Source organism: Ascaphus truei, chromosome 20, assembly GCF_040206685.1.
Source record: "Ascaphus truei isolate aAscTru1 chromosome 20, aAscTru1.hap1, whole genome shotgun sequence".
Taxonomy (NCBI): Eukaryota; Metazoa; Chordata; class Amphibia; order Anura; family Ascaphidae; genus Ascaphus; species Ascaphus truei.
The window spans coordinates 19,305,399-19,327,997 of NC_134502.1; the positions used below are offsets into that span (position 1 = coordinate 19,305,399).

General features: G+C 48.0%; 3 non-coding genes across 3 annotated transcripts; all 3 read right to left on the reverse strand.

The window, feature by feature from the left end:
- Window positions 1–675: 675 nt before the first annotated feature.
- On the reverse strand, window positions 676–747 carry TRNAH-GUG (transfer RNA histidin (anticodon GUG)). The gene has a single exon. It is a non-coding gene; the product is annotated as a tRNA-His (tRNA).
- A 6,171-nt stretch (window positions 748–6,918) lies between these two features.
- On the reverse strand, window positions 6,919–6,990 carry TRNAH-GUG (transfer RNA histidin (anticodon GUG)). The gene has a single exon. It is a non-coding gene; the product is annotated as a tRNA-His (tRNA).
- Window positions 6,991–10,439: 3,449 nt separating this feature from the next.
- Window positions 10,440–10,512, reverse strand: TRNAK-CUU (transfer RNA lysine (anticodon CUU)). The gene has a single exon. It is a non-coding gene; the product is annotated as a tRNA-Lys (tRNA).
- Between the last annotated feature and the right edge of the window lie 12,087 nt (window positions 10,513–22,599).

Genomic DNA, 22,599 nt, shown 5'->3' on the forward strand with positions numbered 1-22,599 from the left:
GAAGAGAAGGTAAGGGAGGGATTGAAGCAGGAGGGAAGCGGGGAGGGGGGAGGGCGCGAGTAGAAAAGATTGCGCACCCTACTACTTCATTATCTCCTCCTTTATTATTCTAAGGCCTTGCCCCCGCTGCCTACTACAGCGTCCGCTGTGGCGGACGCTGCGCGCACGAGAGCCCTCCCCGCAATGGTGCCGGGCCCGCTGCGAGGGGGGGCCGCAGCGCTCGCGCGAGAGCTACTCCTGCTCTCAATAGAATTGAGAGCAGGACTCGCGTTGAGCGATTAGGCACGCCCCCCCGGCGGTTCAGCCAATGAGGGCGAACCTGCCGGGTGACGTCATGGCCACGCCCCCGTCACTCCTCCGCCACGCCCCCCCGGTCTCTGCTCCTGCAGTGAGCTGCAGACCGGGGAATCGGCTGAACGCGGCGCCAAAAGCGCGGGCGCGCGTTACAGCGTCGTGACCGGGGCCTTAGCTTAAGACAAAGCACTTTTCATTTAGCACAAACATTTGATTTTTAAGGCAATAGAACCATCAGCCCAATCGGTTCGTTTTATTTTCATGCTGTAAGGTTCCTGTAAACTAAAGGTATAAAACAAGATAGAGAATTGCTACAATATAACAGAAATCATTACACTTATTAGAAAAATAAGAAATTGATATTAGTGGGGGGTAAAAAAATGCCGTGACCCGGATTCGAACCGGGGTTGCTGCGGCCACAACACAGAGTACTAACCACTATACGATCACGGCGAGCTATGCAGGAGGCACATGTCCCAGTAGTGTATTTGATGAACAATACATACTACGGTGCAGTGTTTGCTGTCAGTGTATCACTACACTATAATATATTTTGCATTATTAATAACATATTATATACCTCTTGTTCCTTTTTTTGTGCGTTTTAGTAAGAATTTTTTTTAATTGATCTCCCTGGGAGCCCAAAGAGAAATTTCTTCTAATGTACCAACATATTTATTCTTCCTGAGTATCAATTTAACAGCAAAATGTTTGTGAAGTTTATCTAGCAAACCGATGTTTGTTCAGGAAAAGTGATGTCTGACAGCAAATATGTAATGATATTTATTATCTTGTGATTAAAACTAATATTTTGATATTAACACAGAACCACGCCTTTAAACTTCTGCAATTTTCCCTATATCCCACTTTGTTGATATCTGCATAGGTAAAGTTCTCTGCACGCTCTTCCGTATCTGCCACTACGCATATCACTAATGCTCTATGAAAAATTGTAAGACCTGTTTAAATACATTAAGATCAGTCTCCTTGAAGACTGTTAAAAATAGCAAATGCTGACTATATTTCAAAACATCATGGTGGGGCACAGGTAGTCCTCGCTATCCAACGTTTCACTTTACAACGAACGGCATATCCAACGCTTTACAATGCCACCCTAAGGGCTGTTTTTCGACGCCGGAATGCGTTATCCGACGCTCACCGCCACTGATTAACATGGGACTCGCTTTACAACGGTTTCACTATCCTGCGCTACTCCCAGAACGGATTCCATTGGATAACCGAGCACTGACAAAACAAAAATCACACATTAGATGACTTCATTGGCTATGATACTGGCATTGTGTAAGGTTGTGTTAGTTCAGTTGCGTACACTTCACAAGAAACACTCATTTCAGTTACACATAAAAATGCTGATTCTCACAATGATTATCTTAGGCTGCGTTCAAACAGAATTTATTTATTTATTTTTATTTATAACATATTTTACCAGGAAGTAATACATTGAGAGTTACCTCTCGTTTTCAAGTATGTCCTGGGCATAGAGTTAAGACAATAATATGGTTACAAATACAGTTACATAAATGAACAGGGTATACATTATATACAAGACATTGTATGCACAGTTAGAGATACTATATGTTATAGATGTATGTAACAGTTACCGACCAGGTTACAATGTGAGACAGCTTTAGTTTTGAAAGAACTTAAACTGGTGGCGGCTGTGAGAGTCTCCGGTAGACTGTTCCAGTTTTGGGGTGCACAGTGAGAGAAGGAGGTGCGGCCGGATACTTTGTTGAGCCTTGGGACCATGAACAGTCTTTTGGAGTCTGATCTCAGATGATAAGTGCGATGCGACTCTTGCGCTTTGGTGGGTGAGAGTTTTGAAACTGAAAACGACCCCCGGTGGCGCAGTACAGCGTTGATGCCGCTGCCCATGAAGGAGATAACTGAAGTTGTAATTTCATGCAGCAGCCGCGTCACGTGTACTTCGCCAGCCAATCACAAACACACACACTATTTTTTTTTTTTTAAATCCCGCCTCCAATCGCGTCATTCTGTCTGCTGGGGATGAACACACATCGCCCAGGAGACAGAGGCTCGCAAAGCGCGGACGCGCAGCAAGGTAGCTTTCTGTTTGAACGCAGCCTTAGGCCTGGGACATAGTAGAGTGAGCACGGCTGAGCCGAGCTGAGCCGCGCTCACACTCGGCATTGAGCCCCTGCAGCCGCAATGAGAGCGGCTTTAGCAGGGGCTCGCGCACGCTTCTGCACGCCTGCGGAAGCGTGTGTCTTAACAAATGTTAAGATCCAGTGCTCGCCGGAGCACAGGGCCGGTCACGTGAGTTGTTCGCCCAATGAGGGCGAACCAGCTCCGTGACGTCACTGGCCCGCCCCCAGACACGTTCACGGACGGCGCGCTCTCTAAGGCCAGGGAAAGCACCGCTTTCCCTGAGCCTCAGCGCGCCTCCGCCCGGGCAAAGTCTGCATTAGTTTTATGGTGATGAACATACTGTAGCTACCTTCCAAGCAGTGTATTCCAATTCAACGCATTGTCTTTTTCTCTCTTGGATGTTTGGTATAACTTGGTATAGTCTAAAAATTATATACAGTATAATTAAAGCATTTCATTGCTGATAAAAAAAAAGAGGCAAATTTCTCAAACTAATAGGAATGTATTTTTGCATAAATAAATTATGTGAACAAAATAATGTATTGGCTTAATTCATACAAAAATTCAAATTAAACTAATTTGATGTCCTGCGGGGCATTGCAGGACATAATGAAAAGGAAAGGGCACTCAAGATCCACCACAATGTCCATATGTCAAATGCAGGCTTGAAAAAACAGGGCATACTAATTGTCACAGACCAGGACATTTAAAAAAAAAAATTCAGATGCAGAGTCTTGAAAAATGTTTTCCCAAAACAGCATCGCTGTTTTAAATTCTAGTTATAAAAAAAACAATAATTAGGGAGAGGGGGAAAAAAAAAAAAAAGAAACGCCCGAATAGGGACTTGAACCCTAGACCCTCAGATTAAAAGTCTGATGCTCTACCGACTGAGCTATCCGGGCCCTTGCAGATGGGAACAAGGTGTGTATAATATACACATTAAGGAAGTGTTACACGAACTTCAAATCTCACTGACAGTGACTATATATCTCCTTTCTGTAAATGCCCTGTGTTGTAACCGACTGGTTTCTAAACAGTGGAAAATAACGGCTGGGACGTGCCAGGCCGAGGCCTAGTGGGATGTGATACAATCCCCAGCAGAGTGACACCGTGTCACCTCCTCACAGAATAAGCCGCTTCCCCGGTTCCTGCAGAGAAACCCACAAACCCAGAGCACATATATAAGGCCTCCGGGGAGTGCCGGCTCCTGCCGGCTTTACTGCCCGGCCTGTGACATCTGCGCATGTGCAGAGCTCCTAATGCATTCTGGGAAATGTAGTCTTTTCTCTGGCCGGCTGTAAAGTGGGAGCATGCGCAGCTGCTGCAGGAGCCTTGTCTGCTCGAGACAAAGATGGGGACAATGGCGCGTAAATAACACACTGAACATTAATAACCTCACTGAATGTAGTTTAGAGGCAGCTGCATTGGAATAAGGTGCGGGTTATTGATGTATATTATTACCTGTTAATAATTTAATAATAATAGTTTCAAATGTTAGTAATTGTATAGTGTGTTATAATGAATAAAGCCTTTATTATCATACATTAATAGGTGGTGTAACTTGTGTGTATAAACAGAGACACGGTGCTGCTTTTCTTACAGCTATGGAGGGGTTACATGAATGTGTGAGATGAATGGGGTTGGGTACAAGTCTCTTCCGCCATTTTGTGCTTGTAGTTCCCCATCAGGGCCGCCCATACTGTATATCAGGGGTGGGCAACCTATTTTGTGAGGGAGGGAGTGTGTGTTGAAATAAATAAAGAAATACTTTAATAAATTATTTATTAACATTGTACACACATACACACACACACTTCAGCGGCGGTAGCGGCGCAAAATCTTTCTTTTCCTCATCTTCCCCCTTGTCGGCCGGTTCCAAACTCAATGCCGTGCGCGCGTGCATCACCATTATAGAAAGGCTGACTAACCTCAGCCAACTATAACTGACGCGCGCGCACATGGCGCAGCAAGCGCACACACTATAGAACGTCCCTCAGACCGCAACCCCCTCATCCTTTCATCCCCCTCTTCATCCTCCTCTCATGCTACCACCACTACCCTCATCATCATCATCTCCTCACGCTCCTCATCATCATCATCACCATCCCATTTAACCCCCCCATCATCTCCCCCAGCACCCTTGATCTCCCCCAGCACCCTTGATCTCCCCCAGCACCCTTGATCTCCCCCCAGCACCCTTGATCTCCCCCCAGCACCCTTCATCTCCCCCTGCACCCTTCATCTCCCCTTGCACCCTTCATCTCCCCCCAGCAGCCTTCATCTCCCCCCAGCCCCCTTCATCTCCCCCAGCACCCTTCATCTCCCCCCAGCACCCTTCATCTCCCCCAGTCCCTTTCAGCAGTCCCCCTCATCATCAAGCACCCTCCTCATTCCGTGTTGTGACCGTACAGAAGCCGCAGGATGTCCGGCCCGAGGCAAGGGAGGTAAAGGGCTCGGGAAAGGCGGCACCAAACGGCACAGGAAAGTGCTGCGGGACTATCCAGGGCATCACCAAGCCTGCTATCCGCCGCCTGGCTCGGAGGGGAGGTGTGAAGCGCATCTCCGGCCTCATCTACGAGGAGACTCGCGGGGTGCTGAAAGTTTTCCTGGAGAATGTGATCCGGGACGCGGTCACCTATACCGAGCACGCCAAGAGGAAGACGGTCACCGCTATGGACGTGGTGTACAGTATATACACTAGCTCCTAAAAGTACACAAGTTTAATGGCTTTAACATAAAACCGTCCCTAAAGAAAGTTGATCTATTTTCCATAGGCAATAAATAAATCAGGTATATACAATTTAATGACCCTTATAAAGGCAGTTTAGTCAATATGGAAGAATAAATAAAATGTGTGTATATATATATATATATATATATATATATATATATATATATATATATATATATATATATATATATATATATATATATATATATATATATATATATATATATATATATATATATATATATATATATAGAGGTATCAGTACCGTGTTCGCCGAGCTTCAATAATAAAAAAATAAATAGATGATACCGTTCTGTGGCTAACGAAATGCTTTAATTTGTGCGAGCTTTCGAGATACACTGATCTCTTCTTCCGGCGATGTTACAATGAATGAAGCAAGCAAAAGCTATACTATAAACAGTGTCTCTTGGAATGTTATCTGTGCTTGTCCTTCCCCCGGTGTGGATGTGGTTTATGGCTGGAGGTGTCAAAAGGTTCCTGAAAGCAAGTGATGACAGAGTGTGTATGTGTATCAGTGTGAATAAAAATGAATGGAGAGCCCACAGTATATACAGTGCTTTACAAAAGGTGTGTGTGGAGTGGGAGTGGATATAAATGGTGTGGGTGGGTGTGGAAATGTGAGAGTTAGTAGCACAACTAAAAGTGTGTGTGGATACTATGTGGTCCCTATTGGTGTATAGTGATGGAAAAACAAGGAGATCAAGTATGTGTGAGAGACAGATGTGTGTGCATACATATAGCACAGTATGTACAGACATGGCCTATAGCGCTCATGGGAAGAGAGTTCACTTGTGTCAGTAATGACTCATAAAATTTCGATCTCTGTTTAGGCCACTGCTAAGTTTTTAAGCATACATTTTGCTTGCTTCATTCATTGTAACATCGCCGGAAGAAGAGATCAGTGTATCTCGAAAGCTCGCACAAATTAAAGCATTTAGTTAGCCACAGAACGGTATCATCTATTTATTTTTTGATTATATATATATATATATATAAATATGTGTGTGTATATGTGTGTGTATATATGTATATGTATGTATATATATATATGTATGTGTGTGTGTGTGCGTGCACGTACACGTGCGCGTGTGTATACGTATGTGTATACACTATGGATTTAACCGTAGATTCAAGGTCAAACAAATATCATTAGATAGGCAATATATAAACAATCCATCAATACATTATATCAATACTGAATAAACATTTATTAGAGGAAATCTAACATAGACTGTTGATTCATGGGGCATAATAATAATAATATAATAATAATAACAACTATATTAGTGATAAAAAAAAATGTATAAACATTTATTAAAGGAAATTTAAAAATAAACAAAGGTTTTCTTTTTTTTATGCCAATATATAAATCCATTGTACCCACTCATTATATAGAAATAATTCCTCTTTGCACAAGAACACCCCAATACTACTCATAGACTTCAATAAGACTTGTTTAATTCCCCACTGCATTAGTCACCTACCACAGTCTTCTCCCTATTACTTCATTATCTCCTCCTTTATTATTATAAGACAGAGCACTTTTCATTTAGCACAAACATTTGATTTTTAGGCAATAGAACCATCAGTCTAATCGGTTTGTTTTATTTGGATGCTGTAAGGTTCCTAAACATACAAACTAAACGTACCACAAGTTATAAAATTATAAAATGAGATAGTGAACAGCTACAATATAACAAACCATAAATTATTAACAAATTAATATGAGTGTGAAAAAAAAATGCCGTGACCCGGATTCGAACCGGGGTTGCTGCGGCCACAACACAGAGTACTAACCACTATACGATCACGGCGAGCTATGCAAGAAGCACATGTGTTCATCCACTGTTTGGCAATACTACAGTGTCTTTGGAAGTCCACAGAGAACTTTCTAATATAACAACATATTTATTATCCCTGAGTACCAACTTAAATACAAAATGTTTGTGACGTTTATCTAGCAACTGATGTTTGTTCAGAAAAAGTGATGTCAGACAGCAAATGTGTAATGATATTTATTTTCTTGTGGATAAAGCTAATATGTTGATAGTAGCACAGAACATTTACACGCCCGGGGCGTGTGGATTTAACCTCCGGGCGAGTAAATATTGGCCCAAGCAGCACACGTGTTTGTTTTTTTAAATTTCCCTGCTCGCACTGAAATTTCTCCTGCTCGTGCTGAAAAAAAAAAAACTCCCCCTACCTGACAGCTGATTGGCGCGGGCTCCCAGGCTTTGAGGGTGCGCGGCCAGGCTCTATATGAGCCCGCCCCTAACGAGCAGCCATTCTTTTTGGCCGGAGATATGTTGCAGAGTAAGTACTCTAATCCTCCGGCCCCTCTGCTCCTTCCCTGCAAGCCAAGGTCTTTCCCCGCTTCCTCCCCCCCCCCCCCGATACTCGTGCCGTGGGGCGAGTGATGGTAGTGGGGGTGTCCTCCCCTTCTCTCCCCGGTCCCGCGCCACTTCCCGCTTCCCCCGATACTCGCGGGGCGAGAGATGGTAGTGGGGGTGTCCCCCCCTTCTCTCCCCGGTCCCGCGCCACTTCCCGCTTCCCCCGATACTCGCGGGGCGAGTGATAGTAGTAGGGGTGTCCCCCCTTCTCTCCCCTGTCCCGCGCCACTTCCCGCTTCCCCCGATACTCGCGGGGCGAGTGATAGTAGTAGGGGTGTTCCCCCCCTTCTCTCCCCGGTCCCGCGCCACTTCCCGCTTCCCCCGATACTCGCGGGGCGAGTGATGGTAGTGGGGGTGTCCCCCCCTTCTCTCCCCGGTCCCGCGCCACTTCCCGCTTCCCCCGATACTCGCGGGGCGAGTGATAGTAGTAGGGGTGTCCCCCCCTTCTCTCCCCGGTCCCGCGCCACTTCCCGCTTCCCCCGATACTCGCGGGGCGAGTGATGGTAGTGGGGGTGTCCCCCCCTTCTCTCCCCGGTCCCGCGCCACTTCCCGCTTCCCCCGATACTCGCGGGGCGAGTGATAGTAGTAGGGGTGTCCCCCCCTTCTCTCCCCGGTCTCGCGCCACTTCCCGCTTCCCCCGATACTCGCGGGGCGAGTGATGGTAGTGGGGGTGTCCCCCCCTTCTCTCCCCGGTCTCGCGCCACTTCCCGCTTCCCCCGATACTCGCGGGGCGAGTGATGGTAGTGGGGGTGTCCCCCCCCTTCTCTCCCCTGTCCCTCGTCACTTCCCGCTTCCCCCGATACTCGCGCCGCGAGTGATGGTAGTGGGTTAATGTCCTTACAGATGGTCGCAATGGACATAGGATATACCTATTATTGATACAAATATATTCCCCTATCAACACGGGTATAACATAAGATACCTTTCACATGCTAGTAATAAAATACTATTCACTAAGGGGAATTATCCCTGCAAGGGTGTATCTAATAGTCAAATGCCATTGAGAGGATTCAATAGGTCAGCGGTGCACAAAGTGGGGGGTGCGACCTCCTGGGGGTGGGGGGCGGGGGGCGGGAGATTTTGCATAGGCCCCATGCTCTTCCCCCAGGCATTTAAATTAAATGCCCCTGCAACTGTTTACCTACCGGGATTCAGCCGGCTGTGTTGCGTCGCCATGGCAACGCGGCGTCAAATGACTCCGTGACGCAATGTGATGTGACATCACATGACCCCGCAGCGTGATCAGACGCGGATGAAGGTAGGCGAGCGGGGAGGGGGGGGAGCGAGAGCCGGGGGGAGAGAGACAGGGGGGCGCAGCACTAAAAGTTTGCGCTCCCCTGCAATAGGTGACTACAGACAATAGCAGAGTGTATAGCAACAATGTATCTCAATTCAACCCCTTCACAAGGTAAACAGTTGCTGAGTTAGGCCGCGCTTATAGTGACGGCGACGTGACCGATCCCGTCGCTGTCGCCGCTGGCGAAAGTTGTAATTTGATATTTAGCGACGTCGCTGGCGACAAGGCCAGTGACGTCACTAAAAGGGGCGGGCTGCACAATTTGATTGGTTTAGAGACAGTCACATGTGGCGACTGTCTCTAAAAAAATCTAATTTACCCGGCTTTAACATTTTTGGTCGCTCCATGTATTTGTTTCGGAGCGACGTCGCGTCGTCGCGTCGTCGTCGCAAGGCACTATAAGCGCAGCCTCAGAAAAGTATCTAATAGTATAACCATCACACAGATCCAAGTGTAGCAGTATAAACCTCAGTGTGAGGTCTGGAACTCAGCTGCAGGGAAATTAGTAAAACACGGCAGTGTAATACACAGTATTGCAATACTTGAAGGGGTGATCCGCGTCTAACGGATAAGAAAGGCGGGTATAGTATATTCAGAAGCTGCACATTGGTAAATCACAGCATAAACCGCTATAGCTAAAAGAATAAGCAGGTAAAGAAGTCAGCCGATATACAACCCGTTTCTTCCGTGTTAATACACTTGTACAGCCGTCCCCACCACCGACGTCACCAGCATGACGTCATCAAAAACCGACGGCGATCGAGCGTTTCGTGTAGATGCTACGCTTCTTCAGGGTTAGGAGGAGTGATGGGGATTAGCTCCTCCAATCCATTTATACCCTGAGTAGGGGGTGTGAGACAGTGTCTCAGGTGTTCCAAGTCATCCCTATGGGCTACCAAGTTGGCAGGCCGGTGGACAGTACGAGATCTCCCTGTAGACCGTTCCCAGGACTAAGGGAGCACTTCCAGCACAAGGCTGGGGGTGGATCGGCTGCGTTAGTAGTGTATAACCCGCTGCAGGGAGATCGGGAGAGCCAGGCCCTGCCCGATGCCCTGGTAGTAGCCAGGGGAGCAGTCTCAGTGGAGCAGGGGGAGATAGCTCCCCAGCATGCAGCTCCCCAGCGGGAGTGAAAGCGAGAGGTGTGAGGCAGAAATGGGGTTCTGGCTACAGAAGAGCCGAGCGGGACCCAGTGGGCTTATTGCCCGGTCGACACCGGGGATCACCACCCCCTCCGCAAGACTATATGTAGTGTCTCTGTGGAGGAGAGGCTAGAGGGGGAGATCAGGGAGACTAGCGAGACTTAGTGACCCATTTTAGCGCCCTGCCCGAGCCCCAGACGGAGGTGACTGAGCAGCGGCTTGTGGCTTCTTTTTTTAATCTCTGTTTAAATCATAGAATCCTTTTTAAATCAGTATTGCTGACCTGAGGAAGAGAGGAAAACTCTTGGAAGCTTGTCTTACTATATCAATTGTTAGCCCAGATAAAAAAGGATTCACCTAATACTGAAGTACTCATTTTTATATTGGTATAAAGAGTAAAAACAATTTATTTCCAAAATGCACAAAATATGAAACATCACCCAACGTGGGGCTCGAACCCACGACCCTGAGATTAAGAGTCTCATGCTCTACCGACTGAGCTAGCCGGGCTGTGCGGAATCCCTCTCAATTATATGTATATTTCTCATATACGAAAATGAATGCGTGCAGGCTGTCCTGCAGCCATTGCACAACATAATTCATAGGTGCATTTTAAGGCACTTATGACAATCGTCTCCAAACTACTTCCCCCGTCTCCTCTTTTGAATATGCCTTAAAAAAAAGTAGCATTATTGTAAAAAATATATATATTTATTTACTTAATTGCCTTATTTTGGGGTCTGTAAAATGTAACATATATAGAAATTTGTTTCACCCTTATACTATGGTTTAAGCTTTAAAAATTAATTTCCGCGCCAAGTGCTTTGTTTTTACTCATATTTATCATAAAATGAAATAATTTACAGGGGAGAAAAAAAAAAAAAAAAGAAACGCCCGAATAGGGACTTGAACCCTAGACCCTCAGATTAAAAGTCTGATGCTCTACCGACTGAGCTATCCGGGCTCTGCAAATTTTGATGCGTTATATGTGCTAAGTGATTCAGCAGCAATGCCAATTCATATGAGTTATATATGTTAAGTGATTCCGCAGCAATGCCTAACCTTTATATGTTCCTTTTCATGGTGTAATGTGAAAATATGATTGACTATTTCCTAAAACAACAATCCAGAGTACTAAGTATGCATTAGACATAAATGATTTATCTGAAGAAAAAAATGTTTAGCTCAATTAAGTGAGGCCTAATTAAACAAAAAAAAAAAATGAAAATACATAATAAACTAATTCAATAATGCTACATACACCTTAACAGACAATTGTTGATAGTGTTATATTTCGGTCCTACTTGGGACTGCACCTTTATTGTCTGGAGGAAGTCACAGTATACAGCAGCTGCTGATCTCACAGCAATCAATAAGCTGCCGCAGACCCACTGACAGTGACTATATAGTTTCTATAGAAACCGTAAGGTGAGAGCACAATTAGGTGTTCTGGCTTCTGAGCTTTACTTCTAGGTCTCTGACGTCTGCGCATGTGCAGAGCAACAAAAGCATTCTGGGAAATGTAGTCTTTTCTCTGGCAGGCTGTAAAGTGGGAGCATGTGCAGCTGCTGCAGGAGCCTTGTCTGCTGCAGCTAGACAAAGAATGGGAAAATGGCGCGTAAATAACACACTGAACATTAATAACCTCACTGAATGTAGTTTAGAGGCAGCTGCATTGGCACAAGGTGCGGGTTATTTATTTCGCTAAAATCCTCTAAAAATGAAAATGTTCATAATTGGATAATATATATATATAATGAATAAAGCCTTTATTATCATACAATAATAGAGGGTGTAATTTGTGTGTATAAACAGATCTTATGTTACAGCTATGGAGGGGTTACATGAATGTGTGAGATGAATGGGGGAGGGTACAAGTATCGCCCACCTTTTTGTGCTTGCAGTTCCCCATCATGTCCTCCTTACTGTATATAAACTGGAGCATTGGGCTGCTTTCTTATTTAATGTTGTGATTGCACAGAAAGGATGTCTGGCCCGAGGCGAGGGTGGCAGGATGTCTGGCAGAGGCGAGGGTGGCAGGATGTCTGGCAGAGGCAAGGGTGGCGGGATGTCTGGCAGAGGCGAGGGTGGCAGGATGTCTGGCAGAGGCGAGGGTGGCAGGATGTCTGGGAGAGGCGAGGGTGGCGGGATGTCTGGCAGAGGCGAGGGTGGCGGGATGTCTGGCAGAGGCGAGGGTGGCGGGATGTCTGGCAGAGGCGAGGGTGGCAGGATGTCTGGCAGAGGCGAGGGTGGCGGGATGTCTGGCAGAGGCGAGGGTGGCGGGATGTCTGGCAGAGGCGAGGGTGGCGGGATGTCTGGCAGAGGCGAGGGTGGCGGGATGTCTGGCAGAGGCGAGGGTGGCGGGATGTCTGGCAGAGGCGAGGGTGGCGGGATGTCTGGCAGAGGCGAGGGTGGCGGGATGTCTGGCAGAGGCGAGGGTGGCAGGATGTCTGGCAGAGGCGAGGGTTGCAGGATGTCTGGGAGAGTCGAGGGTGGCAGGATGTCTGGGAGAGTCGAGGGTGGCAGGATGTCTGGCAGAGGCGAGGGTGGCAGGATGTCTGGCAGAGGCGAGGGTGGCAGGATGTCTGGCAGAGGCGAGGGTGGCAGGATGTCTGGCAGAGGCGAAGGTGGCAGGATGTGTGGCAGAGGCGAGGGTGGCGGGATGTCTGGCAGAGGTGAGGGTGGCGGGATGTCTGGCAGAAGCCAGGGTGGCGGGATGTCTGGCAGAGGCCAGGGTGGCAGGGTGTCTGGCAGAGACGAGGGTGGCAGGATGTCTGGCAGAGGCGAGGGTGGCGGGATGTCTGGCAGAGGCGAGGGTGGCGGGATGTCTGGCAGAGGCGAGGGTGGCGGGATGTCTGGCAGAGGCGAGGGTGGCGGGATGTCTGGCAGAGGCGAGGGTGGCGGGATGTCTGGCAGAGGCGAGGGTGGCGGGATGTCTGGCAGAGGCGAGGGTGGCGGGATGTCTGGCAGAGGCGAGGGTGGCAGGATGTCTGGCAGAGGCGAGGGTTGCAGGATGTCTGGGAGAGTCGAGGGTGGCAGGATGTCTGGGAGAGTCGAGGGTGGCAGGATGTCTGGCAGAGGCGAGGGTGGCAGGATGTCTGGCAGAGGCGAGGGTGGCAGGATGTCTGGCAGAGGCGAGGGTGGCAGGATGTCTGGCAGAGGCGAGGGTGGCAGGATGTGTGGCAGAGGCGAGGGTGGCGGGATGTCTGGCAGAGGTGAGGGTGGCGGGATGTCTGGCAGAAGCCAGGGTGGCGGGATGTCTGGCAGAGGCCAGGGTGGCAGGGTGTCTGGCAGAGACGAGGGTGGCACGATGTCTGGTAGAGGCGAGGGTGGTGGGATGTCTGGCAGACGCGAGAGTGGCGGGGTGTCTGGCAGAGGCGAGGGTGGCAGGATGTCTGGCAGAGGCGAGGGTGGCAGGATGTCTGGCAGAGGCGAGGGTGGCAGGATGTGTGGCAGAAGCGAGGGTGGCGGGATGTCTGGCAGAGGTGAGGGTGGCGGGATGTCTGGCAGAGGCCAGGGTGGCAGGGTGTCTGGCAGAGACGAGGGTGGCACGATGTCTGGTAGAGGCGAGGGTGGTGGGATGTCTGGCAGACGCGAGAGTGGCAGGGTGTCTGGCAGAGGCGAGGGTGGCGGGATGTCTGGCTGAGGCGAGGGTGGCAGGATGTCTGGGAGAGTCGAGGGTGGCGGGATGTCTGACAGAGTCAAGGGTGGCAGGACGTCTGGCAGAGGCGAGGGTGGGGGGTTGTCTGGCAGAGTTGAGGGTGGCGGGATGTCTGGCAGAGGCCAGGGTGGCAGGGTGTCTGGCAGAGACGAGGGTGGCACGATGTCTGGTAGAGGCGAGGGTGGTGGGATGTCTGGCAGACGCGAGAGTGGCAGGGTGTCTGGCAGAGGCGAGGGTGGCGGGATGTCTGGCAGAGTCGAGGTTGGCAGGATGTCTGGCAGAGTCGAGGGTGGCGGGATGTATGGCAGAGGAGAGGGTGGCGGGATGTCTGGCAGAGTCGAGGTTGGCAGGATGTCTGGCAGAGGCGAGGGTGGCGGGATGTCTGGCTGAGGCGAGGTTGGCAGGATGTCTGGCAGAGGCGAGGGTGGTGGGATGTCTGGCAGAGGCGAGGGTGGCGGGATGTCTGGCAGGTGAGGGTGGCGGGATATCTGGCAGAGGCGAGGGTGGCGGGATGTCTGGCAGAGTCGAGGTTGGCAGGATGTCTGGCAGAGTCGAGGTTGGCAGGATGTCTGGCAGGTGAGGGTGGCGGGATGTCTGGCAGAGTCGAGATTGGCAGGATGTCTGGCAGAGGCGAGGGTGGCGGGATGTCTGGCAGAGGCGAGGGTGGCGGGATGTCTGGCAGAGTCGAGGTTGGCAGGATGTCTGGCAGAGGCGAGGGTGGCGGGATGTCTGGCTGAGGCGAGGTTGGCAGGATGTCTGGCAGAGGCGAGGCTGGCGGGATGTCTGGCAGAGGCGAGGGTGGCGGGATGTCTGGCAGGTGAGGGTGGCGGGATATCTGGCAGAGGCAAGGGTGGCGGGATGTCTGGCAGAGTCGAGGTTGGCAGGATGTCTGGCAGAGTCGAGGTTGGCAGGATGTCTGGCAGAGGCGAGGGTGGCGGGATGTCTGGCAGAGTCGAGGTTGGCAGGATGTCTGGCAGAGGCGAGGGTGGCGGGATGTCTGGCTGAGGCGAGGGTGGCAGGATGTCTGGGAGAGTCGAGGGTGGCGGAATGTCTGGCAGAGGTGAGGGTGGCAGGATGTCTGGCAGAGGCGAGGGTGGCGGGATGTCTGGCAGGTGAGGGTGGCGGGATAACTGGCAGAGGCGAGGGTGGTGGGATGTCTGGCAGACGCGAGGGTGGCAGGGTGTCTGGCAGAGGCGAGGGTGGCGGGATGTCTGGTAGAGGCGAGGGTGGCGGGATGTCTGGCAGACGCGAGGGTGGCAGGATGTCTGGCAGAGGCGAGGGTGGCAGGATATCTGGGAGAGTCGAGGGTGGCGGGATGTCTGGCAGAGGTGAGGGTGGCAGGATGTCTGGCAGAGGCGAGGGTGGCAGGATGTCTGGGAGAGTCGAGGGTGGCGGGATGTCTGGCAGAGGTGAGGGTGGCAGGATGACTGGCAGAGGCGAGGGTGGCAGGATGTCTGGCAGAGGCGAGGGTGGCGGGATGTCTGGCAGAGGCGAGGGTGGCAGGATGTCTGGCAGAGGCGAGGGTGGCAGGATGTCTGGCAGAGGAGAGGGTGACGAGGGTGGCAGGATGTCTGGCAGAGGAGAGGGTGGCAGGGTGTCTGGCAGAGGAGAGGGTGACGAGGGTGGCAGGGTGTCTGGCAGAGGCGAGGATGTCTGGCAGAGGCGAGGGTGGCAGGATGTCTGGCAGAGGCGAGGGTGGAAGGATGTCTGGCAGAGGTGAGGGTGTCCGAGGGTGGCAGGATGTCTGGCAGAGGCGAGGGTGGCGGGATGTCTGGCAGAGGCAAGGGTGGCAGGATGTCTGGCAGAGGCGAGGGTGGTGGGATGTCTGGCAGAGGCGAGGTTGGCAGGATGTATGGCTGAGTCGATGGTGGCGGGATGTCTGGCAGAGGCGAGGGTGGCGGGATGTCTGGCAGAGGCGAGGGTGGCAGGATGTCTGGCAGAGGCGAGGGTGGTGAGGTTGGCAGGATGTCTGGCAGTGGCGAGGGTGGCGGGATGTCTGGCAGAGGCGAGGGTGGCAGGATGTCTGGCAGAGGCGAGGATGTCTTGCAGAAGTGAAGGTGGCGGGATGTCTGACAGAGGCGAGAGTGTCCGAGGGTGGCGGGCAGAGGCGAGGATGTCTTGCAGAAGTGAAGGTGGCGGGATGTCTGACAGAGGCGAGAGTGTCCGAGGGTGGCGAGGGGAAGTGCTAATTCCCTAATGTAAGGGGATTAAATATTTTCTATACTCAAGAACATCATCAATATATTACAATAAATTGAGAAATCCCTGTGGCGCAATTGGTTAACGAGTTTAATTGAAAGGTTTGGCAGTAGACATTTGTTTTCCACTTATTTTTCTTCATCACTTTTGCATATGGAATGGGGGTAGCCTGTAGATCAACTAACACAACCATATCTCTTTTTATATTGGCCATACTTATGCCCTACACCTATTTTTTTGCTTATTTTTGTTTTACTAATGCTTTGTAAAGGGGCATTATTATGTTTACTTCCCTTCCATCCATTGCCCGTTTAATGCAAGATAAGATCTTGTTTGCCTTTGCAGCTACTGCATGACTTTGGGCACTATTGCTAAGGCTGGGGCCATGGTGCATTCGCCCGTGCGGAGGCGTGCGAGGCCGCGACGTCCCCCCCTTGAAGCGGGTGGGTTTTTTGGCCGTAGTCCGCGCGCCATCCGTGGGCTTGTCTAGGGGCGTGCCAGTGACGTCACGGAGCTGGTTTGCCCTCATTGGGTGAACCGCTCACGTGACCGGCCTGTCGCGCCAAGAAATCAGTTTAAACTGATTTCTTGTGCAACGCGCGCCCCCTCCCGCTTCCGCGCGCACACGCCCGCACGCCACATGGACGTGGACACTGCCTTAAGGCAGTCTGTTCGCTCAGCATCCGCACGGTCTGCGGTACCATGGCCCCAGCCTAAGCCTGCTGTCTACAAGCAGTCCTAAATCCATCCATTCTCCATCAAGGATTCCCCCAAGTTATCCCCCTTTAATTTCTAAGTCGCCTTTTTATTCTTGCATCCCAAATGCATAACCTCTGTATTAAACCTCATCTGCCATTTACCTGCCCAAGTTTCCAGTCTCTCCAAGTCCTTCTGGAGAGAAATGACATCCTGCTCTGATTCTATTACCTTACACAATTTAGTATCAGCAACCACTTAAGGGGAAGGGGGGAAGGAAGGGTACACCCTCACTACAGCCTGGCTGGAGGTGCTACAATCAGGGGCAATGTAGAATACACAACAATAGAAAAAAGAAACCCCTATAACGAGAGCACTCTAAACAGATTAATTCACTGATAACACCAGAGGAATCTAATAATGTAATGAATTGACGAATAGTTTAAAATAATGTTTATTAGGAGATACCTATAATGTAAAGTGTGAATTAAAAATGGAGTGGGTATAAATTGGAGTATATAGCCCCAATATAGCATAAAAGTAGGACTATAAAGCCATCACGTATGGATGCAGAAACATCTGAATAAGTGTAGCTAAACACCAGACTCAGAATGGTTAATAAGTAACCTCTACAGAGTAATAAAAGGATCTACTGTCACAGAAAATCTTAATGACTGCTGCACTGTGGGGGTACATTGCCTGTGGCCAAATATATAAGTGAGTGTCAATATGTAACACTTATATCATCTCTGGCCTCCCTCATAACAAATAGTGCAGTATAGTGTAAACACATAAGTGCAGACTTCAATAAACGCCTAGATCGTTGTTAAATGAACACATATGTTGGAGCGTTAATATCAATCATAGTGTAAATATTAGTTGTAATTAACCACATATATTATCACATGGATAGTTAAACATTGTAGCTCCTGTGCAATTACACCTCATGTAAACACATATTTCAGTCTCAGAGCTAGGTAACTGGACAGAATGACAGGCTCAATATGTCTGACAAAATGTCTCTTTAATTAACCAATATAGTAAATATATCCAGATAAAGGCCTTAGATTGCTGCACAAACTATATGTGACTGGACAGAGTGACAGACTTAGAGTGTCTGACGCAGTGTCTCCTTGTCACAATGTTAACAGTGGTGTAACAACAAACTAATTAGAATTGGGAGGTATGATACAATAAACCTCACAGGTACATAGCAGTATGCTCCATGTATCCAGACTTTTCAGTTTTTATCAGTTTCAAAGCTGGGGAACTGGACAGAATGACAGGCTTGATATGTCTGGCAAAATGTCTCTTAGTTAACCCATATAGTAAATATATCCGGATAAAAGCTCTAGCTTGTTGCACAAACTTGGTAGCTTACAAAAAATGTGTGACTGGACAGAGCGACAGACTAGTAATGTCTGACGCAGTGTCTCCATGTCACAGTGGTAACTGTGGTATGACAACGAACTCATATGGCAACATATGTGAACATAAATCCCATAATCAATTATACCCCTTTCCTAAGATAAAAAATAGATGTGTTAGTACTTTGATAATGGTCTGTACTCAAAAGCGGAGCTAAAAAAATTATAGAAGTTACAGCAGTGCTACGGGTAGAGGGCAGGCAGTCTGTGCACCTCTCCTAATGACATCAGTACGTCCAATTGCCGACGTACGTTTCGCTACTGGCTTTGTCAAGGCTGGAAGAGCTTCCTGCAACCCTTGATATTTAAAGGCAATAGGAAGGTTTCCTATTGGTTGGCCAATCACCAGTGAATCCCTGTTGGTCTCTGAGGGCATCTAGTGGTCACACATGATAGTATTTGCTGTCAGATGAAAAAACACAGCAGGGACCTATAAGACCTTAATCTCTGGGGGCATCTAGTGGTCAAACATGATAGTGGCTGCTGATAAGCATAAGAGCAGCAAATAAATGACATATATTGTCAAAGTCTCAAAAGATATTAAATAAATGGGTGGAAAACAAACCCCTCATTTAAACCCTGGGGTGAGCGTGCCTAGGGTGTAAATCCACCTGGATTCTTTTTGATGATATAAGTGTTACATATTGACACTCACTTATATTTGGTCACAGGCACTGTACCCCCACAGTGCAGCAGTCATTAAGATTTTCTGTGACAATAGATCCTTTTATTACTCTGTAGAGGTTACTTATTAACCATTCTGAGTCCAGTGTTTAGCTACACTTATTCAGATGTGTTTATGTATCCATACGTGATGGCTTTATAGTCCTACTTATACGCTATATTGGGGCTATATACCCCAATTTATACCCACTCCATTTTTAATTCGCACTTTAGATTATAGGCTAGCCTCAGAGGAGGCAAAGGTTCACTTACCTGCAATATTTTAATTTTGAGGTATCTCCTAATAAAGATTATTTTAAACTATTCATCAATTCATTACATTATTAGATTCCTCTGGTGTTATCAGCGAATTAATCTGTTTAGAGTGCTCTCGTTATAGGGGATTCTTCTTTTTTCTATTGTTGTGTATTCTACATCGCCCCTGATTGTAGCACCTCCAGCCAGGCTGTAGCGAGGGTGTACCCTTCCTTCCCCCCTCCCCCGCTTCCCCTTAAGTGGTTGCTGATTTTGGAGTGTCTATTGCTCCTTCCTCCCTTAGCACGCCTATTGACTATGGCAGGTTTTCTATCAAACAAACCAAATCTTACTAATTGGCAGACTGAAGCCAAAGATTTATTCACTACACATTCAGATCACACTGATACACCAGGACAACCTCCTGTTGTTAACATCAAAGATTTCTTCCTAGACCTTGACTTTCATTTCAAGAAACAAACTAGTCCCTGGTGGGAAGTCTTTAGCTTCGAGACAATTATAGCTGATGGCCTTATCCCACGAGGACTTAGGAGTCATTTAGCTCCAGCTAACAATATCTCAGATGAACAATTTATGAAGGACTGGGATATCATTATAGGCAAGTGTTCAACTTCACTTATGCAGTTGGTAGTAGACTACCAATCAACACAGTTGAAACAACAAAATACTAAAGTCGACCAACTACTGATTGAAGTGGAAAAATGGAAGACACAATCGGAATTTATTGACCTAGAAAACAAATTACAATTTAATATAGACAAATACACCAGAGACTTGAAGGAAAAAAAATATAAGAAATATCAGAGATAAGAAAGACTTTAATGTAGGACTTATCTATAAATATCATTTTAAAAAGACTTGTAAAACAACCACCCAACAGGAGACATTGGAAACCTTGACTGAATATGAGACCTCAGATATAGAGGAGGAGACTTTCAAATACCCTAAACATCATATGCAAACATGGTTTCAAGAAACAAATCCTTTTTTAGAGGGTACTGGGCCTACAAACCCATACAGGGGCAGAGGAAGACCAGGAGGGGGCAGAGGAGGCCCAAGAAAAAACAGAGGGGAATGGGAATACAGGAGGAACAGAGGTGGGAGGCGCAGATAGCTGAGTGCGAGCTGTCAAGCTCTGATCCTAGATCTGATACTAGTCAGATTATTAACCTCTCAGATCGTGAACTTAATTCCAACCATTTAAGTGTTCTATCAAAAGGGTTAACATTCTCACCTTCTGGTCGTTTGGACATTTTTGAGTGGGTTAAAGACCTAAACTTGTTTGCATGCAAGCTTCTGCTGCACAAAATGTTCAAAAGAAGAGACATCCGCATTATAGATGACCTAGGTCTTGAACCACTAGACCAGTTAGGTAGAGAGGATTTGAATACTCTTAGGGAACTAATGGTAGCATCTGATATACCATTGGACGAAGGTCCATTTACAACCCTACGACCAAAGTCAAAATTCATGCCTCCCATAGACTCTTGTTCGAACATAGCGTTTTTTGTCTCTCTGGTCACAAAGGACCTTGAGAGTCTCAATAAGTCTGCAAAAATCATACATGACAATTTGAGTGAATCTTAAAGAACTGCACTCAAAGAATTTGAGCAGGATAGTACAATTACCATCAAACCCTCTGACAAAGGGGGGAATTTGGTCATCCTTAAAAACAATGACTATGTGAAAGAAAATGAGAGGCTACTTTCAGACAGGGCCTGTTATTCCATTCTGAAAAATGTCCCTACTGCTGACTATTACAGGGAACTTAGTGAGATCTTGACTAATGGCATACTTGATAAGGTTACTCTCCAGTTGTAATCCAGGGGGAGCATGGAGGGAAATAGAACAAAAAACAAGAAAACAATCTAAGTGCAGACAATAAAAACTGGTGTGTAAATTCTGCGTTCTGTCTTGGCTCGTAAGTGATGCCTACTTACAAGATGTAAGTCAAAATCAAGCGGTTTTGACACACAATGGTCTCTGCTAGAAGGATTTTTCCACCAGGTAATGGGGTCTCCAACTCTCAGCTCCGCAGCAATGTGTATGTAAAAGAAATGATAACCATAGTGCAGACCAGTACAATATAAAAAACTCGACTTTATAGGGTTTAAAAAATGAACACTTACAATAAAAACAAGTAATTCAAGCATGTATCACAATCATTGTGATCAAGGAGAGAAGAGTTTTATAAGCTTCAGGCTCACGCGCCTCCTCCGGTGTGACTTGGTGTGGACCACCACTCTCTGGGACTCTGCACCTCCAGCGGTGGGTGCTTTCTTCCAGGCCTCTCTCCCCTCGTGGGCTCCCTCTCATGTGGGCCGATCAGCTTCCATTATCAGCTGCCCGCAGGCACTATGAAGTTCTCCACTTGGATGCGGCCTCTCGGGTGGATGATTCTGCCTCACTTGCACGCCGATGCGTCACGTCCGCTCCGTCCCGATACGTCACTTCCGGTCGCGGTTATGTGAGTATCTTTATGTAAATCTCTCCTCTCTCCTCTCTCCTCTCAGGGCGGCAGATTTACATACAGATACTCACATAACCGCGACCGGAAGTGACGTATCGGGACGGAGCAGACGTGACGCATCGGCGTGCAAGTGAGGCAGAATCATCCACCCGAGAGGCCGCATCCAAGTGGAGAACTTCATAGTGCCTGCGGGCAGCTGATAATGGAAGCTGATCGGCCCACATGAGAGGGAGCCCACGAGGGGAGAGAGGCCTGGAAGAAAGCGTCCACCGCTGGAGGTGCAGAGTCCCAGAGAGTGGTGGTCCACACCAAGTCACACCGGGGGAGGCGGGTGAGCCTGAAGCTTATAAAACTCTTCTCTCCTTGATCACAATGATTGTGATACATGCTTGAATTACTTGTTTTTATTGTAAGTGTTCATTTTTTAAACCCTATAAAGTCGAGTTTTTTTATATTGTACTGGTCTGCACTATGGTTATCATTTCTTTTACATACACATTGCTGCGGAGCTGAGAGTTGGAGACCCCATTACCTGGTGGAAAAATCCTTCTAGCAGAGACCATTGTGTGTCAAAACCGCTTGATTTTGACTTACATCTTGTAAGTAGGCATCACTTACGAGCCAAGACAGAACGCAGAATTTACACACCAATTTTTATTGTCTGCACTTAGATTGTTTTCTTGTTTTTTGTTCTATTTCCCTCCATGCTCCCCCTGGATTACAACTGGAGAGTGACGATTTGTGTGACTAGTGAAACCAGTCCCCACCAGCTGGGTTTGAGCAGGGGGTTTGAACTTTATAATAATATTTGCACGTTATTTGAGCACATTATCACTGCTTAATAATCAATTGATTTGGTAAAAATATTCACTGTATAACACAAGTGTACACTAATAGAGTTAGCGCTGTTTTCTTTCACCTTCACGTAGCACAATACTTGATAAGGTTATCACTGAGAATAAAAAATACTTTATCCTGATTAAACATCCAAGAATCGCCACACTATATAGTTTACCTAAAATACACAAGGGGAAAATACCCCCACAAGGCCGGCCAATAGTCTCAGGCATTGGCAGTTTAACTGAGAACGCTAGTGATTATATTGACCGGATCCTAAGGCCATTTGTTACTGCCCTCCCATCACACCTTAGGGACACCAAATACATTCTCTGCAAAATCGAGGACGTCAATGTAACTAAAGATAC